The sequence below is a fragment of the Danio rerio genome, chromosome 7 (assembly GCF_049306965.1).
Source record: "Danio rerio strain Tuebingen ecotype United States chromosome 7, GRCz12tu, whole genome shotgun sequence".
NCBI classification, from domain to species: Eukaryota; Metazoa; Chordata; class Actinopteri; order Cypriniformes; family Danionidae; genus Danio; species Danio rerio.
Window position 1 is genome coordinate 16,694,061 of NC_133182.1, and position 26,925 is coordinate 16,720,985.

Genomic DNA, 26,925 nt, shown 5'->3' on the forward strand with positions numbered 1-26,925 from the left:
TCGTTCAGTAAATCAATATTCACCCGAAAAACATTGCAATAAGTTGATCACAGCAACTTGACATATTGAAAATACTTAGAGATAATTCACCTAAGACGTAAAATTCTCTCATCATTCACTTGTTCTAAGCCTGTTTGTCTTTTTTCTTTTAACACAAAAGAAGACATTTAGAAGAAAACTGGGTACTTGTAATCATTAAATCCATAATATCTAAAAGCATTTCAGTGTTTGGGTGTTCTGTGTATGTCTGAAGTAATTAGTCTACCGAAAAGTGTATTTTCCAAAGTATGAAGCTGATCGGTCAGTTCTTGTCACATGAAGATGTGCTCCCAATAAGCGCTTGCAAAAGACACGATATGTGAATGGCGATATGTGAGCTACGTTTCTCTTCACATTCAGAAGGTACCTTCAGTCCCGATCCTACACAAATATTCAATGTAGCCTGTTTAGGCTGAGTTGGGCCTTGTTTTTGGGTGCCGGTGTCTTTCTTTGTGAAGAGTATTGTTCTAGAAGGCTTTCTGTTCTAGTGCTTGAACAAGTTGCTGGTCGAGTTAAAAGCAGTCGAAAGTTCTATAAAGATTAGACATAGACTGAATTTCACAGCAGGATTTTTGTTTTTATGCTCATTGAAATCAAAGTAATGTCTGCATTTCCCCTTGAAGCAACCAACCACTCTCGACAACAGCCATTTCAGCTCGCATTCTCCATCAATTTAAAAGCGCATGCCTATTAACTGATGTTGCTGCAGAAAACGTGATTTAAAATAAGCATTTTTTTTGTTCCAAAAGCGATTTTTTTTTTTAACGTGTCAATTACATTGACTTCATTAACTGCAATCAAATTACACAAATTTAAAGTGTAATTCGTTATATTAATGCGTTCCTCAAAAGTGTAATTAGAATACAGTAACGCGTTACTGTGGAACGTGTTACACCCAACTCTGTTAGTTATTTGATCAATATATCGATCCATAATATATGTATTGTTACACCGCTATAAATCAACAGCAGGTTTTTTTCATTTTTGAGCGAACTGCACAGCAAAATATGGGGACCCAAAACAACTCTATGGGTGTTAATTTCAACACTTTGAAAGTGTCTCATGGGGTCCACTCAAAACAAAGTTAAATCAACACTTTCAAAAGGGTTGGCATATTGACACCGAAGTAAGGGTTAATTTTAACTCTGGGCAGAGTTAAAAAATTTAACTATATTTAACACCGCCTGGTGTAATATATTGTTATTTTATTCAACTCTCTTGAGTGTAAATATGGTAAAAAGGTCAAATAGACTCTAAATTACAAAAGAAAAAAACATTTTATTTGAAAACATTCACCACTTCAACAATTCATTCAGTTTTTAAAATGCAACAATGTCAAATATGCTTTAAATATTTTATTAGTACAGACAGTATCAACAAAATATGTATGGCCAGTGCTCAAAAAGGCTGTTTCAGTCCTTTAGTCCAAACTTGATGTGTTATCAGAGCAATTTGAAAGTTCAATATATCGTCACTCATAGTTTACTTCTGAACTCATAGTTTTCTTCTGAAATTACATTTTAAACAACTTGGCGTGCAAATCTTTCACTTCTGGTGTTTCCTTGGTCCTCCATATCAAACAGAGCAGTTTAAATGAAGGTATAAATGCTGTAAACTTGTGTGAAAACAAACTGGAGCTAGGAAATCTCATCAAGCATGTCCTGTGAATGAAGTGCTTCCCAGCCACAGGATGACCTTTTTATCCATGACGAAGTAGTAGCTGCTGATCGCTCGTCTGCTGGTTCCTGATGCACGGATATAGGGTGATGCTCATCTAAGAACTCTTCAAGACTCCAGCATGACTAAAAAAAATGTTTGAAAACAAATTGCAATCAAATTCTATGATATATTTAAAAGAACATTTAAAGTAAATAAAACATTCAAGAAATCTAAACTCACCTTTTGAAAATCTTCATGATGATCCACAACTTGACTTTCCCAGCTGGTTGAGGTGACAGGATATGGAAAAGTAGAAAAAACACACACATCACTGTTGGATCTCCAAAAACAATTAGGTTAACCACTATGACTAGAACTGGAAAAACAGGCAGCTGTCTGTCCAGAATCCTCAATTTAACACAACACTTGGAGCAAAATTTAGAGGATCTTAAATTTTTTTTATATCATTTAGTGATGCTGACTTCCCCAAAATATTGGCCACAGTGTAAAAAATATTCATAAACTTCATAAACAACAGTTTTCTGTAAGCGTGTGCGTGCGTGCGTGCGTGCGTGTGCGTGTGCGTGTTTCTTTACCAGATTCAACTTGTTAGGCCCTTTCAGGTCCAGTATTGAGGCCACCTTTCCTGGAGTCTAGCAGATGTTTCAGGTCCAAATATAACCTAAAATATTAGGATAAGCAGAAGTGCAAAGTAAAGAGCAAAACATTATTTAAGTAACAGTTACCCACAATACAAAACTTATCACCTTCATGTCATTCATTATTCTTTAATGCTCTAATACCCTCTCAGCTTATTGTGAAACAAATACAGAACTTTATCAAACATACCTTCATTATTATCACCACATATGACCAAGAAGGTGTGCTTGGTCATTTCACCAACTCTGGAAATACACCATCCGTCTCTAATCAGCCACCGTCACAGGGTCTTGTGTTATTGTATAGAGAACTGTGGCTGTTAAAAAAACAACAAAAAATTAGTATCTAACACATATGCATAACCTTCAGATAAAAAGGAGAGATGAACATCACAAAGTATGCCTCACACTTTTCAGATATCTTTTAATTCAGATGTTGATTATTGATAATAAATCTACAAATCAAACCTGTATCATCATTAGGCTGCTCAAATATGAATCAGTTGATTAATTTTACAGACAGGTGGCTGTTTACAACGCACTAAATTGTCTTTAATAAAAAGGAAATGTTGTGTACAGTACATGCTAAGTTTAGCCTATAGTTTTAAGCACAATATCATGCGGGAGAAAAAGCTTGACTAAGATGTTCCTGACTACAGAAATAGCCTAACTTACTAACGTCAGACATCCCGAGTTGGGAAAAGTAATTTTCGGGGGATAGAGTTGATTTGCGGGAGGTAGCGGGAGAAATGAGTACCTAAAGAACAATGCTGAGTTGCGCGCGACGTACCTAACGTTAAAGAGCGGTGGGGGTGACTTGCGCGCGACGTACCTGAAGAGCTGGGAGGGATGCGGTGCAGAGGGGTGTGCAAAGTGTTTAATGACCGGGCGGGAGACGCGCGATTTCCGGGAGATTATCATTCATTTGCGGGCATCTACTTGGGCATCTGGGAGTCTCTGTGCATTTGCGGGATAACGTTAACGTTAGTCCCACAACTTCCGGGAGACTTCTGTAACCTTAAAAGTCTGAGAAAGTGCAAACGCGGTCATTTAAAGACATTAATGTTAACATTCCGACTTTAATGGTTGTCAACGCTTAATATAATTCAAGCGTACGTTATCACGCGAGTCTATGGACTAACGGTATATGGACGGCCACGAATGAACCAGTTTAAAAGGGCCGCGGTGTTTAAAACAACCAAATTAACGTACACGAATAACAAACAATCATATGTTTTAGTCAGGAAGCCTTTTACAAGTAAGCATATGTTCATTTACTCACCAGATATGTTTTAGAAACTCTCCAGAGCTTATGGAAACCGTCCTGTGTTGCCGTTAGCATCCGGGCAGAGTAGGTTAGGCTGCTCCGGGGATTCCCTCGCTAGTTTGCTTCGAATTAAAGGAGAAGTGTCGATTTTATTTTACAGATGGGTAACAACGCACAAAATGACATTAAGCGTGACAGAAATGTGTTGAACATGTACATTTGATGTTTTTATGCATTATGTATGCGTGAGCATATATAAAACATTCTTGAAAAGAAGTGAATAGTAATGCAGTTAAGCTAGATACACAAACGACCATGAATGAACCGCAGAAGTTTAAAATTGTCACTCCATTCTGAAGTTATTAACTTAACAATATGTTTACAACTGTATTTCCTTAGAGAAAGTCAGTAAAATACCAACATTTAGGTAGTTTGACTCACCAGTTGCTGTTCTAAACCTCAGATGGAAAATGGCGTCTGGAAAATTCTTCAGTGACTGGGGCTGCATGAATTCCCGGATGTTGGAAATAACACCACCAAGTGTAGAAAAGATAACTCCTTGATTTCGCACTGAATAAAATCAATTCTAACTCTTATTATATTCATTTATCAAAATCTAACTCTTTAACGTCAACACTTTACTCTGAAATGCTTCAACACCGAGAATTTAACTCAGATGAATTTGCTGTGTGTCCCTTTAACACCAGCCGTTTACTCATCCCCAAATGTGTCATTGCTCTGTGTTTGCTTGTCTTTGCCATGAGTTGTTGTGTGCTTTAGGGGTTTGTAACAGTGTGTCGAGCTGTGCTTAGTGTAGCATAATGTCACATTTGGTGCCCGGCGGTACAGTTTTTAACTCAACACTGTCCAGACCTCCAACTGTTTCCTTCTACTTTCTACAACACTGAAAGAGAGATGCTATATTTCATCCTGAAGAATTGCTTTTTCTTTTAAACACTACAGTGAATTGCTGATGTGTGTGCCTCGATGTTGGTCAGAATGGTTTGTGTATGTCTGTAAGTTATGTAAGGAATGATGTCCTATATTTCTGGGCTGTTGTGTACTGTATTTCTGGACTCTGGCTGATGGCATTACACACTGCATGTGTGTATCTGCTTGTCTGATTTCATCCGAGCTTCTCACTGTTTGATTTCATTTCTCTCAGAGCTTCTGCTACTCGTTTTTTGATTCAGTTTTGGCCAACATATTTTTTGACTGATTATTTACTGACTGATTATGTTCATTATTTCATGATAGGTTTCATGTTTATTGTACCACTTGATCTTTAGGCTCTCTTTTCAACTTTCCAAAAGTCTTAGAAATTCTCAGACAATTTGTCAAGATTGTTTGGACTTGAAAAAGCTTATATTTAAATTTCTTTATTTTTAATCACAGACTTTGGTATCTTAGGCATCTTGATTTAAGGCTATAAATGTAATTTTGTATCATATTGTGTTTTATAAGTTTTCAAATGTTTAAATTTAGAAATATTTAAATACTTTAAAATGATTATTATTACTATTATTATTACTTTTTTATTTGAGTAATTTTAACACTTTAACCTAACATATATGTTGTTGAATTTAGTAGTCAAGGCAACATTTTGTGTTTTAATAGGTTTGTCATTAAATATTCATTATATTTGTGTTATTTTAGTTTTAACATATCCTAATGTCCCCTATTTAAAAAAATAGCTTGTTTTTAATTTAATTAACATTAATCTTTAGAAACTCTAATAATTTAATAATTTTAGCCTTAAACTTTTTAAATCTCATAAAGAACATTTTTTTCATATCATACAAAATCCATAAAAATTACAGCAAAAAACAAACAAACAAACAGCAGCTGTATATGCCAGGATTTTACAAAAGACTTTTACTTTTTTTTTAACGGTAAATGACTGAAAGTAAATTTATTTCATAATTGTTTTGTATTCACACAAGCAGAGAACATACTAATATATAGATGATGTCATGGAGGGAATTCTGGGAAAGTAAATTCACAGTTATTAACTGTATATTAGGGCCTAATCCCAATTCTACTTTTTTTGTACCCTTTCCCCTTGGCCCTTAAAAACAGAGGGTTAAGGGGAAGGGCTTCAAAATTTACCCATAAGAAATGGGACAGCACTATAGCACCTGCACACTTCATCATACGTCATCGCGGTCTGTTGCTTCACATGAGATCAGACGATCGTGACTGCTGTAGTTGTTCCAGTCGCGCTATTTTTTGGTATTTATCTTCAGAAAATCACTGAAGGCAACAATATCATGTTATCATTACGATATAATGTGGCAATAAGCTCATAATCGTACTGTGTATTTACATCATGGCCATATTAATCTATGTACAGTAAACACACGAAAACAACATTAACATTATAGCAGACCCTGTAAAAATCCAATTCCTAGCCACTAGAAATTTCTGACAGGGTATTCGAGTGTCATCGAGTGTCAGATGTGAATGTATGTTGTGGGACTACTATACAGGAGTTATGATTATGGATTATAGATAGCGTAATTTAGTGGTTTTTATTTTAGCTTTTTTTTTTAAGCATGATGGTAAAACTGGAACGCCATTATGAATATATTAAAACACATGCCTGTTTGTCGTGAAAATTCGTAATAATGACAAAAAATACTAATTTGTGGATCTCTTTACATCTGGGTGCAGCTACCCAGCTGCTAAATTCTGGGAAATTTTCTTACCCCTTGGTTTCAAGTGTGGTCCTGAAAAATATTAGTTTGAGTAGGTATTTAGACCTTCCCCTTAGTCCTATGGCTTCAAGCTAAATAGAATTGGTACACCCCTACCCCTTCACATGAATGCTCAAAACGAGGGGTATGGGGTAAGGGGAAGGGCTCAGGGGTAGAATTGGGATTGGGAATAAGGAAATGTACTGTTTACCAGGTTGCAAATTTTTACTGTAGTGTTTTTACAGTTTTTAACCGTTGAAATGATGGCCATTTTTACAGTGTACAAGATATTTAATTGATCAGGCTATAGCTTGAGAATATCAGCATGTCTGTAATGCTTTTGCATTTGTAGACTTAAGCAAAAGTCTCTTTAGTCTCGTTTCCCGCTAAGAGAAGCAATACTTTCTCACATTTTGATTGGTCTCATGAGGGCGACTCAGTGTTCTGTGTTGCTATAATCAGTGTTATATTGTTGCCTGTTTTCTAAAATGAATTCCAACAAAACAGACTCTAAGCCTGGCTTGCTGCTCTGCCGTTCATATGCATCACACTTCCTGCAGACTAGTCAGAAAGACTGTGGTTTAAAAGACATTTGGTGTCAGACAAATGGTGGATTACAGGTGTAAGCTGTCCCAGGCCGGTGACCAAAAGCGGTATCTCAAGAAAGCCAAGACCAGCTGGCCTGAATGCAAACCGAGCCTCCACCTGCCAAGAGCCAGAGCCGGATTAACAGACAGTAGGCGCCTTTCCATTACTCGTCCAATTGCACAAATTGAAACTCATTCATTCATTTTTGTCTTAGTCCCTTTATTAATCCGGGGTCACCACAGAGGAATGAACTGCCAACTTATCCAGCATGTTTTTTTTTACGCAGCGGATGTTTTTCCAGCCGCAACCCATCTCTGAAAAATCTACAAACACTTATTCACACACAACCATACACTACGGACACAGAAACAGAAACGCCAACTGAGCCGAGGCTCGACCCAGCGACCTTCTTGCTGTGAGGTGACAGCACTACCCACTGCGCCACTGCGTCACCCCTAAATTGAAACTGCGTATTAAAAACAGACCTAATAAAAAATGCTTCCGTTTTGCAAAAGCTTGAGTTCTTTTCACGTTATTAGAAAAAGTTAAACAGCCACTTGCTTTAATGTATTTTTTGAGAAGTTGATGAATTGACATGTTGTAAATCCAGCAGCTCTAATCTCACCACTGCAGCGCAGACTAATATGATGGCACCTTTCAGGATCATAGATTAAATTGAATGATCATTAAGTTGTTTAAATGACAAAACACAATGGGCCCTATCAAACACCCGGTGCAATAAGGCGCAAGACGTGTTTGCTGCGATGTTTGCTATTTTGAGAACAGCGCAACCATAATTTTCTCGTTTGGCACCCAGGTGCTTAAATAGCTAATCCATTTGCCCCACTCTGTGGACTGATGGGTGTTCCAGTCTAAAATGAAGGTGTGTTAAGGCACATTGTTGATGTGTTTCCATTTTTTAGAAAACTAAAATAGACTGTGCCAAAGACCAGCTGAAAGCAGGTCTAAAGTCCTGCGCAGAGTGCATTAGTTTTGCACCTTAAACACATACACATTGTTTAATACACACAGGATGTACAACAATACACAAGTATGTTTACAAATAAAAAAGAAATGAAGGACTAAAAGATGACAAAAATTTTTACTTTCTACAGTACATATGGGGCATAGGACATGTGTTTGGATATAACTCAGTTGTTTGAACACACTTCGGTATTATTGTTCATTTATTCATTTTCTGGGAATTAGAACTGAATATATAAATAGTTTTGAAATAAATCTTTGCTCTTAACAAACTAAATTAAATATGTAGGCTAAAAACTGTCTTCAGTGGGGTGCGTAAAACACTGTTTCCTTATCCACGAAAGTGAAGGAGTAAGTGAAGAGAAAGAAGTTGAAGTAAAGACACCGATTAGAGGAGGCTCCTTCTTCATCCTCGCACTGCAGATGTTTAACTGTTTTCTTGGTAGTGGTAGTTTAGTTTTTCCACTTACAAAGTCTGCCATGTAAACAGCAAATGCGCCATGGAGCGACGCAACTGACTCTTAAAGGAAATGGGAGATAGTTTAATGCATGTTATTCTCAAAACCCACCTACCTGTATAACTCATTAAGAGAATAAGCACAACCCTGTTAGACCATGTGTTGTGGCGCAAACCGTATTTTTTTCGAATGGATTCAGACACACCATTAATGCTTTTGTGCCCTGTGCTTTAGACTCTGCGCCTCGTTAAAATAGAGCCCATGTTCCTACACATATTTTTGATTTTAAAAATATCAGATATTTCACAAGAGAATTAAGATATTCGTCAATATTTGCAGAAAATACAAAAAGGACACAAATCAACCATTGCAAAAATGTTAGAAATGTATGGCTCACATGTTATCCTCTATACTAGCAGCATTTTGATTGTAGCATTTTCACTTTTAGAACACATAGTTTTATAATTCTGTACATCAAGAAAGAATGAGTTTTTATGTATACAAATCTAAAAGAATAAAAAAAGATATACTGCACTCTTCTGGTTCCTGTTATTCCAGTAGTTGTGATGTTGCCTGCAAATGTTTGCTGGAACTGTGGTTTGGATTCACTGACTGTTGGTAAGGACAAAACTTGTGACTGTAGTTCTTTAATGCTACTTTGCCGTTTATGTAATGAGTTTATTAGTAGATTAATAAATTATATGTGGATGACAATATATCTTTGGGAATTTTGTTGATTTTTAATTTCACAGTCAAATATTAAACATGCAAATTAACTCATTAGTCTGTAATTACGAAGTATAGTGCATATATTCAAGTCATTTTTTCTGATAATCGTTGAATTGGCAGATAAACATATGTTGTGTGTTTTTTTTTTTTGCTGGTGCAGCGCCAGTAGGCTAAGGTGTTTATCTCTGGTGGTGTCTGTTTTGGTATGGGGAGAAAATTGTCCGTCATTAGCATTTTGGCGTGATGTTTGGTCTTCATTTGACAATAATGCATTCATTTGGTAAGTCGTGGTGTCGTGATTTGGCCAGGTTGTGGTAATTTGGCAGTGGTACTACAATTTGGCCATGGTTGATAATTAGGATCTCACAGAGCTCATATTTTCACAGATGATAGAACAGCTGAGCTGGCGATAAGTGTTGAGATGTGAGTGACAGATTAAAGAAGCAGTTGTCTCTATTGTAACAACACTGAGCTTTTGGTGAGTGATATTTGTATGTTTTGTGTCAAGCAGAAATTCTGTGTGTAAATAGTTAAGTTTAGATATACAGTTAAGACATATTGACATTTTATTGCATTTTAATGGCGTAGAAAGGAAGAGTTAATGTCATATTTAACTGAAGATGTGTTGGAGTCTTGTTTGTTTAGTCGTTATATATACACACTACCTGACAAAAGTCTTGTCGTCGATCTCAGTTGTAAGAGCAACAAATAATAACTTGACTTTTAGTTGATCATTTGAAAAAGTGGCAGAAGGTAGAGTTTTCTGATGAATCATATGTTGAACTGAATGCCAGTCATAACAAATACTTCACATGACCTATTGTAACCCGCATGGACCCAAAATTCTTACAGAAATCAGTCAAGTTTGGTGAAGGAAAAATCATGGTTTGGGGTTACATTCAGTACGTGGTGTGCGAGAGATCTGCAGAGTGGATGGCAACATCAACAGCCCAAGTTATCAAGACATTTGTGATGCCCATTACATTACAAACCACACGAGAGGACTAATTCTTCAGGAGGATAGCGCTCCTCATACTTCAGCCTCCACATCAAAGTTCCTAAAAGCAAAGAAGGTCAACGTGCTCCAGGATTGGCCAGCCCAATCACCAGATATGAATATTATTGAGGTATTATCTGAGGTAAGATTAAGGAGGAAGCATTGAAGATGAATCTAAAGGTGCTTTCACATCTGTAGTTCGCTTCATTTGGTCCGGACCAAGGGTAATAAATGATGCATTGTTGTATCTTCTGTTGCTTTGGGTCGTTTTTACACCACACTGCTGGCTTTGGGCCGAACCAGTTGAAACTAACCAAAATGCAGTCATCTGACAAAATCCACATCTCTCATTGGCCAGATGTTGTTGAACATATTTCCTAAACTACTTATTGATTGGTCAGAATTAACGTGCGGGAAAATGCCAGTGAACTCCCGAAGGTAAACAAAACCTTTTACTCTGGAGGGACGACTGCGCTGGCTCATCTGCTTTAGACAAGCTATACATTACGAAAATGAAGCGCCGCCGCGGCTGGAAAACAGTGTATAATGCATCGCTCGTCACTTCAGGAGGAGACGTGAATTAATTTAGCTAAACTACGACATGGTCATCTTGCGGAAATATTACCAACGATCCATCAGGTAATGTTTTCCCCTCTCTCTGTTTATAAAGCGCTGTCAACAAATATTTTTCCTCCATATCCCATAATGCATAGCGCATCGGCCTACGGCAGCTGAATTAGTCCAAAACGCGCAGTACTTTTTGCGGTTGGACCTGTTTTAGTACGGATCATATTCTCACCACAAACGAACCGCTCCAGGGTTCGTTTGAAAGCGTACTGAGACCACCTCTTCAAGCAGGTCTTGTTACGTTTATTTGGTCCGCTTTTGGTGCGTACTTGAGTAAGATTGCTGCATTCTCACCTGCCCAAACGAACCGTACCAAAAGGGGAAACTAACTCTAGTGCGATTCAATCAAACTAAATAAGGCAGGTGTGAAAGCACCCTTAAGAATCTTGATGATCTCTGGGAGTCCTGCAAGAACACTTTCTTTGCCATTCCAGATGACTTTATTAATAAGTTATTTGAGCCATTGCAGAGATGTATGGATGCAGTCCTCCAAGCTCATAGAAGTCATACACAATATTAATTCTTTTTCCACTGCACCATGACTTTATATTTTAAACTGTACATTATTTCTGTTAGGTGATGAGACTTTTGTCGAGGCAAAGTCAGACCTTACTGTCCTAATTAAATAATAATCAAGGCATGAGCATGTTTTATTTCGGTAGAATAAGCGTAATCTAGAGGCCTTTGCCTTTCATATCAGCCATTTCTGATACCAAATGATCAACTAGAAGTCAAGTTATTATTTGTTGTTCCTAAAACTTGACAATAAGACCTTCGTCAGGTAGTGTACATGTATAGACTACATTGACAGACCCTCTCACTATTTTTCTGTACCACTTCCTGTACATCTTTTGTCTCCTTCCAAATAGTGAATGGCAGCTCTAGACGATTTTATTTGTCTTTTGTGATTAGTCAAAAGCTCCCCCGGCTGATCTGCTCACTGTGTGTTCAGACTCGCTGCTCTTCTTCATTTCATATGCCTTTTTTCTGAAGCGACGCTGCTTTCTCTCTGAACTCACTCACCTTTCGGCTTCCCGTCGGAAGCATTATTAGTTGTCTCTCTTTCTCTCTTTCTTTCTTTTACCCTCGCTCTACCGCGGCTGAGACTCTTGTTGGCACAGTAACTCACCACCAACAGATACTCGACACCTTTTCCCCCCTCTGTCTCTATTCTTCAGTTCTTTCTTTCTGTGCAAAAAAAGTGACAAGTGCAAAACTAAAATTGGGTTAATGGAAGAGAGAGAGAGAGTGCAAATCGCATCCTGCTGAGCTGTAAAAGAGCAACTCTACCTCATGAACTCGTGAGCCCAATTAGCATTCATTAGCAGCCTTCGCCACTGCCGCATTCACCCTCAATTTAGCCATTGGCTGCGTTCAGTAATGCAGTGATTATACTGAAGGAGCACTGAAGGACGTGCTCATTTGTTTCTTCATGGCTGGCAAGCATGGCCTTCGTTTTTTTGGATTGGGCCACTGTTAAAGAGGGTCATCGGGATTCTTTTAGGTTTACATATACAATATATTTTTAAAAATCATATAATTTAGAAGTACCAGGATTCATTTTGTCCTGTTTTGATTATTCTCTATGAAACACATGGTCTAAATGGGCGTGGCAGATTTAAAGTCCCCATGAAACATAAGTGAACCATTGTCCTTTTTTTCTCTATGATGCAGCTGAAAGACACTGTGGAAGGGATAGGTAGAGTCTTTCACAATATTGCTAGCTTTGCTGAAGCACTGTGAGAGGAAAAAGTCCTGCATAGAGGGTAGAGGGGCACCTATGATCTTTTCGGCTTTGTTCACTGTGCGCTTGAGGGTCTTGCAGTTGGCAGCACTGCAGCTTCCATACCAGACCGTGATGCAGCTGGTCAGCATGCTCTCAATTGTTCACCTGTAGAATGTGTTGTGGAAGGGTGGAGGGAGACTTGCCCTTTTAAGTCGGTGAAAAAGTGTGGGCGTTGCTGTGCCTTGTAGAGTGACGTGGTGTTGGTAGTCCAGGTGAGATCCTCTGTGATATGCACCCCAGGAATTTAGTGCTGCTGACTCTCTCGACAGTCGAGCTGTTGATGGTCAGTGGGGGGTGGTCAATGGAGTTTTGATTTCATTCCGAGTTTAAGATTGATAAGTTAACGCCCACTGGTGTGATTGGCTAAAAGTGTTTGCATATTATTATTTTTTTTTAATTAGTTTTTCAAGGTGGCTCAGTGGGTAGCGATGTCGCCTCACAGCAAGAAAATTGTTGGTTCGAGTCCTGGCCGGACCAGTTGTCGTTTCTGTGTGGAGTTTGCATGTTCTTCCCGTGTTTGCCTGGATTTCCTCCAGCTGCTCTGGTCTTCCCCACAGTCCAAAGACATGCGCTATAGGTGAATTGAATAAACTAAATTGCCCGTGGTGTATGAGTGTGTGAATGTGAGAGTGGATAGGTGTTTCCCAGTACTGGGTTGCAGCTGGAAGGGCATCTTAAAACATATGCTGGATAAGTTGGCGGTTCAAATCGTGCAGTTCACCAAACTTAGTATTAAGTTTGCTGAACTGAACAATTTAACTTTAGTCTACAAAACAGACAAGTTAAATAAACTTAAATATGCAAGTTTGGGGAGACTCCATTACTCAATTAAATTGAGGCAACGAGTTTACTCAATTAATTTTGTTCAGTCAACTTATATTGTAACTTATATAGTATATTGTAACAAAATAAAATGTCTATCTCTATGTATATATATATATATATATATATATATATATATATATATATATATATATATATATATATATATATATATATATATATATATATATATATATATATATATATATATATATATTATTCCCTAGATGGAAAATATGTTGAATTATAGAATAATGTACCCAAAATAAAGTTAAGAAACACCCCAATATCTTTGAAACCTCTCTGAAAACAAAACAAAACATGTCTTAGCTGTTGGACGTTGGTCTTTTCCTTAAGTTAAGCATTTAAAAAAATAAATAAATAAATAAAAAAACTGGTCACTGATTCGGAGTAAAAAAAACATTGAGTGGGTTGAAATATGTAGATCGACTCTTGTGTTGATTTAATGACTTGCAGATAATTGAGGAATGAAATTCATAATGATAAATATACAATATACTGTATCATTATATATCATTATATCAATATATCATCATATCAGTTTATCAATATGATGATATCCAAAACGTCAACTCTTATTCAGACAGCATACCGATACATTTTACAAACATTCAGTTATCTGGACAATAAGGAAGTCCTTAGGCTGAGCTTAAAACGCAAGGTTTCCCAACTAGGACTTCACAACAAGTGGGCATTGATCTAATTCGTTGGAGGTGGAGTTTAACCACACTGCTGTGTGTCTCATTGCGAAACCTTCTGTTTTGGGAGATTAATGTCAACATGAGCTGATTTTAGATTATTCAAAGTTTTGAGTTCTTAAACTTTCTAAATGAAATCTGAAAAGGCATGTTTTTATGGTATGATGTGTCAAAAGATCAGTGGAATTTTGGGTTTCTCAGTTCATGCCCCTTTTTTCATGGTACAAGGTCAGTTGGACAGATTGGAGAGTTTTACCCAGAGGAATTAAGAAGTGAACATCAACAGGTTCTGCTGACTGTTTCAGATGTTTTGAGAATGTTACAGTCAGCATTAAATGTTGGCAGGATACTGGGCCTGCAGTTATAGTTTATATTCAAATCATGTCCTACCCTCTGCTTGTCCTTCCCATCATGCCCCTCAGTCTAATGAAGGCAAGTGAAAAGTAGAGCAGTGATGGGTCATGGCCGGTGACAAGTCTAACAAGCAGCCAGGCAATTTATGAGGCCTTTTTAGATTTATTTAGGTTTGGGATTGTTTTGCTTGCATGATAACTGCTGCTTTATTTATTTACTGATTTAAAGAAGTAAAACACACAGCATTTAATCTGAAGTGTTAGTGTTTATACATAATTTTAGTCTAATTGCAAATGATGCATATAATACTAAAACAATATTATAACGTATCTGTACAATAAGAAATGTAATATAATGCAAAATATAACATGTATATACTGTATATTTAAATAAAATCTTAATAATAAGGCTAATAAAACAACAAATATATATCATTATAAATGAAAACAATAATTACAATCATAATAATGTATGCATATAAAATATAAAAATAAATCAATAAAAATTATCTTTTTTTGCTTTTTATTCAGAGACTCTGAATAAATAGCTTTATTTCAGTCAAAATATTTTTAAATACAGATATTATGAAACATTTGGAACTGGAGAAAATCTGATTCTCCCTAAAAAGAACTTTTAAACTAATTTAGTCAAATCTAGCAACCTTCCATAATTTTAAAGACATAAATTATACAGGAAATTATCCAATTGTAGAGGATTAGACTACTTTAGATTAAAATTGAAGGTCACAATTCTGCTTTTATTTAAAAAATATTTTTATATATACATTTGTGTGTTTTTCAGATATGATTTATATTTATACTTTTGTTCTGTCAATGATGATTTGCTGGTGTAATGTGATGGAATAACGACAACGGGTTGGATCCAAATGCAGGGTTTATAAAGAGAATGGTCAGGCAAGCAATGGTCAATACAGGAACAAACAGATACAAGCAACCCAGAGTCGTGGTTGATAAACAGGCGGATGGTCCAAAGGCAAACAAGATACAATGCAAGTAAACAAACAAAACAAAGCAAGGGTCAAATGCAAGGCAAAGGAAAATGCATTGTGATGTCACAAATAGAATAAACAAGACTCAGCACTGAAATGTGTGTGTGCTGTCGCAGCTGTGTGTGTATAATCAACTGAATGAGGAACAGGTGCGTGTGAGCGGTGCATGTAGTTCTTCAAAGTGGCAGATTTGTAGTTCTTCAGTGATCTGCACAGGCTGGATCGCTGGTGACCAAGACCACTGGTTTGAGCTTTCTTATTACTTGAGGGTAAAAAAAAAAAATTGTATTTCTGCAAAATTGTTGCAAACAATTTATGTGTTGAATTTAAACAAACAAATTAAAGTTAGTAATGTTCAACTTAATTTGTTTAAATTCAATGCAAATAAGTTTTTTACAACCTCATAACAAAAAAAAAAAAAAGGAAATCCAAGGAATCATCTTTGAATATTTTTTCAGTGATCTCAGACAGTCATCTTTGCTTATCTTTGGACAGATATGTTTGATTTTATTAGCAAAAATGTGTCAGATTCTGGAAGGTTGATTCAAAATCAAGGCTTTTAAGACCAGTTTGTTGCCTAATCTTTCCATCTTTTATTTATTGTCTGCTGTAAAAGTGACTTATCTCCACAGTATTTTACTTTGCAAATGAGGCGTGTTAAATAAGGATGCCAGTGTGGGCATTATCCACTCCCCTCGTTTACTGTAACGTCAGCATATAAAGAGTGCTAGAGAAAGCATAGATGAGGCCACAAGGTTCTGCCGAATTGCTCTTGTCTCTTCTGGCCTGCTGTTTAATCAGTCAGCAGTAATTCCGTTAACATGCATTACTGCAGGAGAATGAGAATGAGAAGAAAGAAAGGCAGAAAATGAGTGTGATGAATAGGCTTCATCATTCACATTGTTCAAAACGGTCTGCCATGAATCAACCAGGGACTTTTGTTTTCTTCAGTCAATGTGAGAAGTCAAATGAAAGTGTTTCAGGTGTTTCACTAATCACTGCATTCACACCTGATAGAAGTGTGCTATAGCCAGTAGCCAAAAATATATTTGCATGGGTCAAAATTCTCGACTTCTCTGCAAAATTCCATGAAATAATAACCACAGATCATTTTTAAAATGTTGTACTGTAAATATTTTAAAACTTAACTTTGGATCATTAATGTGCAACTTTATTTGTATAATACCACGTCATCATGTATAGTTGATCTTAATTAAAAAAAAAGATAAATAACTGCATTGTATAATAAATAATATTAATAATAATAATAAATTACTCATCACTTGTCTTGTGATTCAGGGTCACATATTTTTCTAAGTATAATAATAACAACAACAACGACAACAACAGCAATAATAATAAATAATAATTTTCGGACCACTCTGAGCACTCACTCTGGTCCCCTGGGCTATGCGCTGGTTGGAGAAATTCCAAATTGAACCAAAACAATCCGTTACAGTTGGCTTAAGATTGGCAAGCAAAATTCGGGACATTGCAACCTGCAGAATCGGGGAAGTTTAAAAAAATAACAATAATTTTCAAAGCATATATTTGTATTGTGAAGTGTATACTGGACAAAGAAGTGTGGACCCTAACCGCAGGTTTATTGAGAATGGTTAGGCACGCAACAATCAAATCCAGAGTCCTTGTCAAAAACACAGGCGATAGGTCAGTACAGGCAGGCAGCAGACAACATAAGCAAACAAGGCGAGGGTCAAAAACACGGCAAGGCAAGGAAAATGCGACATAATGTCACAAAACTGTAAAACAAGACTTAGCGATGAGAGTGTCAAAGTGGGTTGTATTTGTGTGTGTAATTAGTCCATGAGCGGCATTAGCTGTGGGAGTGTAGTCAATGGAGACTTAGAGAAAGTGTGTGTTTGTTGCATGACTGGGACTTTTAGTTCAAATACCAGCACATTTTTAGCCCGTTAGCAATCTGCACAGATTAATGTTAATGGTAATGTTTAATATATAGCATATTTTATTGTTATTAATAACTTGACATAATAACCTAACTGTTTTTTTCTATAAATAGTTCTTATAACATTCGGGTTTTTTTTATTAAGCTTTGCAAGCATATATAGTTTCTCTCTAAAAAAATGTATTGGTTATTGTTTGTCATTTCATAATGATGTTAAATACTTTAATAATTTATATTTCAATTATTTAATTTATTAAATGTATTAATTTATTATTATTATTATTATTATTATTATTATTATTATTATTATTATTATTATTATTATTATAAGCTTGCATTATCAATATAGTTATTAATTAATATGAATTAATTTATTAATTGTTGTGCCATTGATCATATCATTATAATACTGTTTAATTGTCATTAAAATGTATTAAAACAGACCAGTTGTTGCTTTATCAACACAGTTAACTCTTGATTAAAATTAAATTGCATCATGGAATATCAGCTAATTTACTTCAAAAAGTGTTATTCCCTGTAGGACTATAAGTGTAGTATTTCACCTTAAACATGATTTCTGAAAGAGAAGCGTGTTTGTCCATTAAACAGAAGTGACTTGAAATGATGTCATTGTCATAAATGTGGATCATTAACTTGGGCATGACTACAGTATAATGCAGTCATAAGGAAGCAGCTGATGGTTTCTTTTCAGATGTGCTCAAAGTTCAGCTGTCTTAAACGTGATTGGTCGAACTCCGAAATTCAAACTCAGAAGTGATAAATGTTGGGTAAATCAACTATGAGCTCATCTGTGTGCTGTACGCTAATCCGTTTATCCGCTACACATCCTGGAGATTTTCTGCACAGGTGAGCCAATGTTTGCTTTACTCATTCATTTTATTGGCTCAGCGTTTTCTAAAAGTTTTGTTTGTTGTTGTTGTTTGCTGGATGCTTGCTATTTATTGCTTCATGTTTAATTTAGCCATAATGTTGTGTGTTTTGTGAATATTTTATGACACATATTTTTTTTATCGCTGGTCAGTGAGAAAAAGAAATGTGAAAAATATATATTGATTCTTATTTGGGGAATTAATCACCCCATTATTGGTCAAATCGGTGACGTTGTTAGGTCTTAAGAAATGAATTAGATGCATTCAGCTGCAATGCTGAGTAAAAATTTTATTTTAGTGCTATTTGTCAAACATTTGTCTGTTTTGGATTGGATTACTTCTAGAATCATGGAATGTGAATGATTATAAAATAAAATCTAAATCAGTTTACAACTTTGAATTTCACCAGAATCCAAAATTAAGTGCTAAATTAGAGTAAGAAAAAAAATATTTATACACTAATAAAAATCAAACCTCTCCAAAAACATAATCTGTCGAGAATGCTGAAACAAAGTATATATATATTTTTTTCATATGTGTATAAACTGTACATGCATATGCACACATCTATTGAAGCACATTGTGCACTTTACATTTTATGTACTGTCTGTAAATACAGTGGTCCCTCATTATTCGAGGGAGGTGCATTTTAAAAATAAATCGCAATAGGCGAAATACGTGAAGTAGCCAGCTTTATTTTTTACAATATTATTATAGATGTTGTAAGGCTGTAAAACCCCTCACTACACACTTTATACACTTTTCTCAAACAGGCATTAACATTTTTACACGTTTCTCGCTTGTTTAAACCCTCCACAACAAGCCAACAAGCCCACAATAAGTCCTGTATTATAGAATGAAACCAAAGATCAAAACTATTTAATCTTCATTTATTAATTCCGTGATGATGCCCTACAGTCGCATAACTTCCACCTTTAGCATGTCTAGAAGTTCAAGTTTTTGTTTGATGGTTAGCATCTTCCTCTGCTTTTTAGGTGCTTCAGCAGGTGCCTTTGACGGTGCAGAACGTTTTTGTGGGGAAGAAACTTGCAAACATATACAGTAGTACAGCACTTTAGAGTCCCACTGCTACACTCTCAGAAATGAAGGTACGTGATCTGTTACTGGGGTGGTACCTTTTCGAAAGTTACAAATTTGTACATAAAAGGTCCATATTAATACTTCAAGGGTACATATTAGTACCTAAAAAGTACAAAAGTGTTCCTCTTAAAATTTGTAAGTACTAATATATACTTTTGGAATACCAATATGGACCATTCAAGTACAAATGTTCACCTTTTGAAAAGGTACCACCCCAGTGACAGATCACGTACCTCTATTTTTGAGAGTGTAGCGATAGAAGATTTATGTAAAAGTATGCAAGCTGAACGCATTATTTACTGTACAGGAGACACGGCACGGTGGGACCACTGTATACATAATATGTCAAAGTTTTTCATACAGATTTAAGAATCACAGCGCATTCCCTCTATAATCCAAATGAAGTTTTATTAAGTTTATTGCTGTCCTGTCACTTCAGAAAAATAACAGTAAGAGCTGTTAGATATGACATGATGCATGTAAACATGCAGTAAACACTTACAGTCAGCAGTCTACATGTGTTTGTTGCCTCACTACAAACATATGTGCCAAATTTCACAATTTACATGTTAAACTAACAAAATACATAATAAAACAGAACATTATGCCTCTTAGGGTGGTGATAAATGCGTGTTAAATCCGTATATCCTGCATTTTGTGTTCTGACATGGTCATGTGTGGTTCCCGCCTTGTGGTTGTTTGGGTAATGTTTACAGTGATATTCACAGAGAACGAGTGAGTTTCCGTGCCACTGAAAGTAAACATTGTTCAGAGAAAACCCTAAATGTAAATGGATCAGTACATAAAATGCTTATTTAGCTATTTATCTGCTGCAAACACAGGTCTGTGTAGGTCTAGAACGTGGAGTATACAACTGGCCTCAGCAGGAGCTGAGAGTGGATCATGTGAGCTCTACTGGTGCTTCTATTGGCTGTCACTCAAAAAAATCACTTTTTATTTGCATAAAGTGAAAGGATTCTCAACTTTGTCGTGTCACTCGAGGCGTCCACCTTGTCAACAATGGTTGCTGTTGCTTGTGTAGTCAGACGAATTACTCGCAATGTGAATAATTCTTTACTCTTCCTTAACACTGGGACTACCAGAATTTTAGAAATACTGGAATTACCATAGTAATGTCATATCTTCACATCATATTAACATTCAAAGCTTCTAATGAGATATTAAAATTAAGCTTTGAATGTCTGTCATCATTTAAAGTCATCACCCTAAATATACAATCTTTTTGGTAATACAGCGTATACTGTAAATGCATAGTTAGGCTATGTTAGACGACCTGCAAAAAATCCTCAACTCGCTTTCATTTTTACTTTCTCAAGCAGGGGAAAAGGCTTTTTAATGGCAATGAAAAGACGTATATGAACAGAAGGTTGTTTTTGATAGCAGGAAGTTGCTAGGCAACAGAGGCATGTATATTTAAAGTCACAGGGGAAAGTAGCAGTTACTGAAATGCATGGGGTTGTTTTGAGGTATATGGTAGTTGTAGGTAGAAATAATCATAATATTTTGTGTTTTTGTATTTTGTAATTTGAATAAAAAACAGTGTTAGAGGGAAATATACACATTTAATAAAAGTCAGGGAATAATATGTGTGTTTTATTTAACAAAGTTATTAAATTACAAAAATTTTAAATTGTCAAATGACCAGTTCTAAAGTTCTAGTGTTAAAGTGTGTTTTCAAAATAAGAGTCTCACATAAAATATAATAAAACCTTAGATCAACTTAAAAATAGGAAGGTTTTTTCATTGTGTATGGGAGTGTGAGGAGGTACAAAAGAAATTTGGGTGGAGGTGACTCAATATAGTGGACAGTTTATTTCTGTACCAATTCCTTTAAATCCTGGATTGCATATTGAATATGTATGAAGACAGTTGTGCTTTGTCTACTAAAGAAAGAAAATGGATTGATTTATGTTTAATTCATGCCTGACATTGTATTGCTTTATGTTGGAATTGCAAATGTTAATTGCTCCTCCATTAGACTTTGGTTGAGAAGCCTTTTAACATGTTTGTCTCTTGAAAAGCTCACATAAGGATAAAATCCTCAGTGTTTTGTGTTTCTGGGAGGTGTTTTTGAATTTTGTGAAAAATGGAGATATTGAAGAAGCTTTGGAAGTCTGTAGTTGTGGAATGTGAATTGGTGCTTGATTAGATTTATTTTTCATTTTAATATATATTTTTTCATTTTAATATTATTATTGTTATTATTATATATTTTTAAATAAATTAATTTTAAAAATTAATAAATTAAATCATTTTAATTTAAATTTTTCCCTAAACCTGTCTGGAGTATGTTTTGTGTTCTAGGGATTTATTGAAAAACCTTTAATAAAGACATGTTATTCAAAAGTAGGAAGGAAAATTCTGTTGTTATCTCACTATGAAATGTTTTGGCCAATCAAATGCAACCTAGGGCATGCATATTAATGATCCCTTGTGGATTGTCAGAGTTTAAATTTGATTTGGCTGTTTTTCACTTTGATTTTACACTCAGAACATGAACATGAGAAAAAGGAATCGTTGGTCTTTGAGTCTCATGATATACTATTTGGTGAACACTTATTGCTAGGACTAGGTATATCCAGATTTTCATTATTACTTGCATTTTGATGTAGACACCAAAATAGGTTGTCTCGTCTTTGACCCATATAACAAAAACAAGTCTGTATTTTACACTTGCTGTTTTTTGTTCCCAGCACACTCATCTCTAATAACGCTCATATTTAAATCTCAAAACCGCCTCTCATGTGTTTCATTTTTAGCTCAGCTGAAGTTGCGTTCTCTCCGTCTCTCAGCATTAGTTCAGTGTGTGCTACAGCTGTGCGTCTTCATGCATCTTTACAGGGTCACAACAAAGTGTAACCAGCAACTTGCCTCCTGTGCTCCCGCCAGGCTGGTTCTCCATGCCCAGAGAGGCCCTTTCACTTTTAATTATGTGTCACAGATGCAGAACAGAGACCCTGGAGAGACGCAGAAGAGCAGAGATACAGTTGCAGACATTGAGAATGAGAGGAAGGCAGACGCTCTGCGTATATATCACATTTATTTCATATATATTGAATAGAGGTGCATAATGTATCATAGCAGTGTTAGCTTGCTGTCTGTAATCAAGCAAGTAAACAAACAAACACACACTATCAGTCATGAGTTTGTTGTTTGTTCTTAAAATAGGCATGTTTTTTTCTTTAAGGCTGCGTTTATTAATACAGTAAAATGGTGCAATATTAATAATATTTTAAATAACTCTTTTCTTATTGAATATATCTCGAAATTTAAAATTTAACTTGCACTTGGGATTCAACACTGAATCATTAATCCGGTTTACAGTGTCACGTTACACGTCACGTTCAGAAGTATTTTTTTTCATTTATTAATATACAAATTGTCTGAATTTTATCTGGTTCTCTTCTAAGAATTTAACTGGTTACTGGTTTTACTGTTTTTTTTTCTGAGTGTATAGTTATGTTGTTAATAATGAATGCTGTTGTAATTTCTGTTTTATGTAATGTTATAGTTCACCCAAAAATCAACATTTTGTTATCACAGAGTGTCCGCAGGGTTTTAAAAGCCTTAAAAGGTCTACAATTTATTGAAATATTGCATTGTTGGTGTTAAATCAGTTTAAACGGATCTTAATTTCCCTTTGTCCGTGTAAAATTACCAAGTCAGGCCAACATTCATCCAATCACCAACAATCCAACTCAATAGATCCTTTTTTTATTAAACATATCTTAATAATATCTTAATACTATCCTAAAATTGATTAATTTATTAAGAAATGTATTTATTCACTTTGTGATAATTAGTGATAGTGATATTAGTGACATATACAATAACACTTGTTTAAAAGTGTTTTATTTAAAAGAATGGCTATGTTGAGAGAAAAGTGTGTTTATACAACTAGAGTTGGCTTGTCGTGAAACATTATTTAAAATGTGTGGCTAAGCAATAACTAAATTAGATTTATACAAGTATACATATTTTCCACCGGTCCAACCAAGCCCTTAGAAAAAAGAAAAACATTAACGTTTAGCTTTGTACAAGTCTGATTCTGAAATGTCATTCATAACGGTCTTAAAAAGGTTTTTAAAAGTCTAACATTTGTCTTTGTGAACCCTGTAGAAATTCTGTATCATGTACTTCACTTGTTCTAAACCAGTTTGAGTTTTCACTTTCTACTGGTAAACACAAAGGAAGACTTTTTAAGAATGTTTTACTGGTTGCAGTTGACTTCAATAGTATGGTTTCCAACATTCTTCACTTTTTTGTATTTACCAGAAAAATAAATATGATAAAAACTCAAAAAGGTTTGAAACGTCTTGCGGGAGAGTAAATAATAAAGAATTTTCAATTTTGGGTGAACCATCCCTTTAATAACTATAAATACAATTTTTGTAACGAGGAGTCGGGGTACAACAGAGATGAGAATCCATGAGTAGTTTATTTAGAGAATAGTCAGGCAGGCAACGGTCAAACAGGTACAAGCTGGAGCATGAGGGTAATCCAAAGAGTGTAGTCAAAAGCAGGCGAATGGTCAGGACAGGTGGCAAAACAACATGAACGATATACAAAACACCGAATCAAAAACATGGAAAGACTATACAGGGAAAACGCTTGGAAATGCTGACAGGGAAACAAGACTCAGCAATGTGTGTGAGAATGTGAGGTGTTTACCTGCAAATGCTAGATTTGTGGTAATCATAATTATAATTGGTAATCATAATTGGTGGTAATCAGATTTTAAACATGATGTTTTGTTTTTTAAATGCAGTTTAATAGTTGTTTATATTGAATATAATGATAGTTTGTGTTTATGTAATATTCTTATTCAGGCAGTAATGTTATACGCTAATTTTAGAGCAACATTTAGCTTCTAACATGTATTTTTGGTCAAGTATTGTTGATAAAGATCTTTTCTGAAATGTGAAAACACCAATATGAATGAGAAACATTTTAATTTTAAAAAAAGTGTAAACATAGGCTGAAAGAGAGCAGTTGCGAGGTATTTTTGTGCTGAGGGTAGTTGTGTGCTGGGATTCTTGTTCTCCTATTAGATGTTAATGGCTGAACTGCAGCTCAGTGTTGCTCTTTTAATGAGCCAATCTCTTGTGAGCGGCAAGGGAGGCAGATGTGAATAAATGAATAAATGAAAAGGCGAAGCGCTGGATGAGATCAAGGTGTTCACTGCAGACTCTTCATCGTGACCCGCTACTGTTAACCTTTGAGACACCTTTGATTAGATAGGCGGAGATACTGAATATGAAGGTGGATATGTGTGTCTGGCCAGTTAAGCAGTGACTTAAAAGATCATCATACATTCATAATTAATTTTTTTTAATTGGGTTTTGATAAGATTGATAACCAAGGTTGCATTCATTAGCTCGAAAAAATTAGATTAAGTTATAAACTTGATCTATTTCTATTATGCAAAAAAATATTCATTTTTATCATTACTTCAATTTTCAATATGACAAGATCCATTCCAATATGACAAATCTATAGAAACGATCCTTATTATTAGTAGCCTTAATATTTAATGTACTTAATGTTTTTCTTTGCTTATTTGATTAATAGAGCATTTCACATTCAAAAGAATCCCCCCGCCCAAAAAAAAAAAAAAAAAAAAAACACACACACAAAAAGATTTAAATGCTGTTTGAGGCATTTTTTTGGATGATAAGAATGTAGTGCTCTGTTTTATGATTTTAAAAGTCTTACATTACTGATTGCTTTAAATAAATTCATAAATTTTAAGCTTAATTTAGGCTTATATCTGTCACGGTTGTAGGTGTCCGGGCACGTCTGGTATTGTCTGTATTGTTGTCACGTGGTTGCGTTTTGCTTAAATCCACATGTGTTGTTGTTGCATGTCAGTGTTGTTGTGGTCACATGGTTTATTACTATGCCGATTAACTGTTCTGATCAGCCGCCAAGCAGTGGCTAGTTACCATGGCTATATTTGAGCAGTGATCATTTGTTTCATTGTCAGTTTGTTTTTGCTGGTTCATGCTACTCTTGTGTCTTGTCAGGACTCTTGTGGCGCCATCTTTGGATTACCTAGTCTATTAGCCTGGTTTTGGCTGACTTCTTGATGCTATCGGCTCACGATTCTGCCTCGTTTATTGCTCACTTTTATATACATTATTTGGTCTTTCTTGCACTATGATTATTTAATAATAATTTGTATTTTTCATCCAGCCAAACTTAACGAACCACACAGGATTGTGGGAAATCAGAAAGTAACTACACAAAGTTTTGGTTTTGAATTCAGTCAGCATGCCTGAATCTTCAGATGCTTTAGAACGCAGCAGCACGAGTGGTCTTTAAAGGGCACCTATGGTAAAAAATCTACTTTTCAAGCTGTTTGGACAGATCTGTGTGTTGGTATAGTGTATAGACCATCATACTGGGGTGATATGAACACACCCAGTCCTTTTTTTTTTCAATTTAACTACAAAAAAAAGGGTCGGCCAATTGGAGCTGTTTTCAAATCGATCGCACCATTACGTAGGTGTGCGATCCCCCCGCCCACCGAATTGATTGACAGCTGCGCGCATTAACATGTTCCGGTTGTCGCGTGTATATGTCAACAAGACCAGACAGACATTCGCAAAGCAAGCGGGAATAAAAGGTCTGTTCTGTTCGCTAGGATCAGCAATCATCATCAAATGTGATTAAGAGTAAGTTTTACATGTTTAAAGTGTTTTAAAACAGAGTATGTGTGTAATTAATTACAGCGTTTTACTTCAGCTTTACTTCATCACCACAGCCGCGTGTCAGAACAATTATAAAACAAGACGCTTCAATCCCGGTTTGTGGAAGTTAAATCAGGACATTAGCATAACAGATATCCACACAGTACTTGAGGTTAGTCTTAACTAAGCTAAGCGCGCTCTGTTTGTCTGCCTGCCTGCGCGCGCGCGCGTGTGTGTGTCATCTGCGGTGTGTGTGTGTGCTTGTGTGTGTGCGCGCGCGCGCGCGTTAACTTTGTAACGATATTGTGTGTGACTCATCAATGCAACTTCACAATACTGATTAGTAAAGGTTAGTTCTTACTGTAGTATCTCACAAACGCTACGTGAGACCTTCTTCCTTTAAGTCTGTCTGTTGTCTGACGCAGCTGAGGGAGGAGGCATGTAGAAAAAGTAGGCAGGAAAAATTCGTCTTAAAGGCGCAGTACGACAAAACCACCCCCTGCTGGAAATCAGTATAAAACAGCATCTTGTAAAAGGTATAATGAAAAATCTGATGGGTATTTTGATCTGAAACTTTATATACACATTCTAGAGACGCAAAAGACTTATATTAAAACTGAAAAAGGGGTAACCTAGGTGCCCTTTAATGAACCTAAAAGAGCACATGTCACTGACATGAACACATGGCACATGTCAATGACATGAACGTCGCCTCGTGGTTCCATCCCAAAGAGGGAAGAAAACACTTTCCCGAACGCTCACGCTCAATCCCAGTTGGTGAAATGAACTCCCTAACTGCATCAGAACGGCAGAGTCGCTCGCTGTCTTCAAAAAGCGGCTAAAAACTCAACTATTTAGTCTCCACTTTCCTTCCTAATCTGCATTTCCTTCTCTGAGTCCTCCA

General features: G+C 35.9%; 1 protein-coding gene and 2 long non-coding RNA genes across 10 annotated transcripts in view; 1 reads left to right on the forward strand and 2 right to left on the reverse strand.

Moving 5' to 3' along the window:
- Positions 1 to 26,925, reverse strand: part of LOC141375331 (uncharacterized) — a 314,549-nt gene that overhangs the window by 284,495 nt on the left and 3,129 nt on the right. The window contains exon 2 of the long non-coding RNA XR_012383218.1: positions 26,126 to 26,908. This is a non-coding gene — a long non-coding RNA (uncharacterized lncRNA). The remainder of the gene's footprint in view (positions 1 to 26,125; positions 26,909 to 26,925) is intronic.
- Positions 1 to 26,925, forward strand: part of nav2a (neuron navigator 2a) — a 386,862-nt gene that overhangs the window by 77,261 nt on the left and 282,676 nt on the right. The window lies entirely within an intron of this gene.
- LOC137490256 (uncharacterized) lies at positions 1,298 to 4,122 on the reverse strand. The gene is made up of 6 exons (XR_012383214.1): positions 4,066 to 4,122; positions 3,640 to 3,746; positions 2,548 to 2,674; positions 2,295 to 2,380; positions 1,939 to 1,981; positions 1,298 to 1,841 (listed from the first exon to the last, which is right to left on the reverse strand). It is a non-coding gene; the product is annotated as an uncharacterized lncRNA (long non-coding RNA).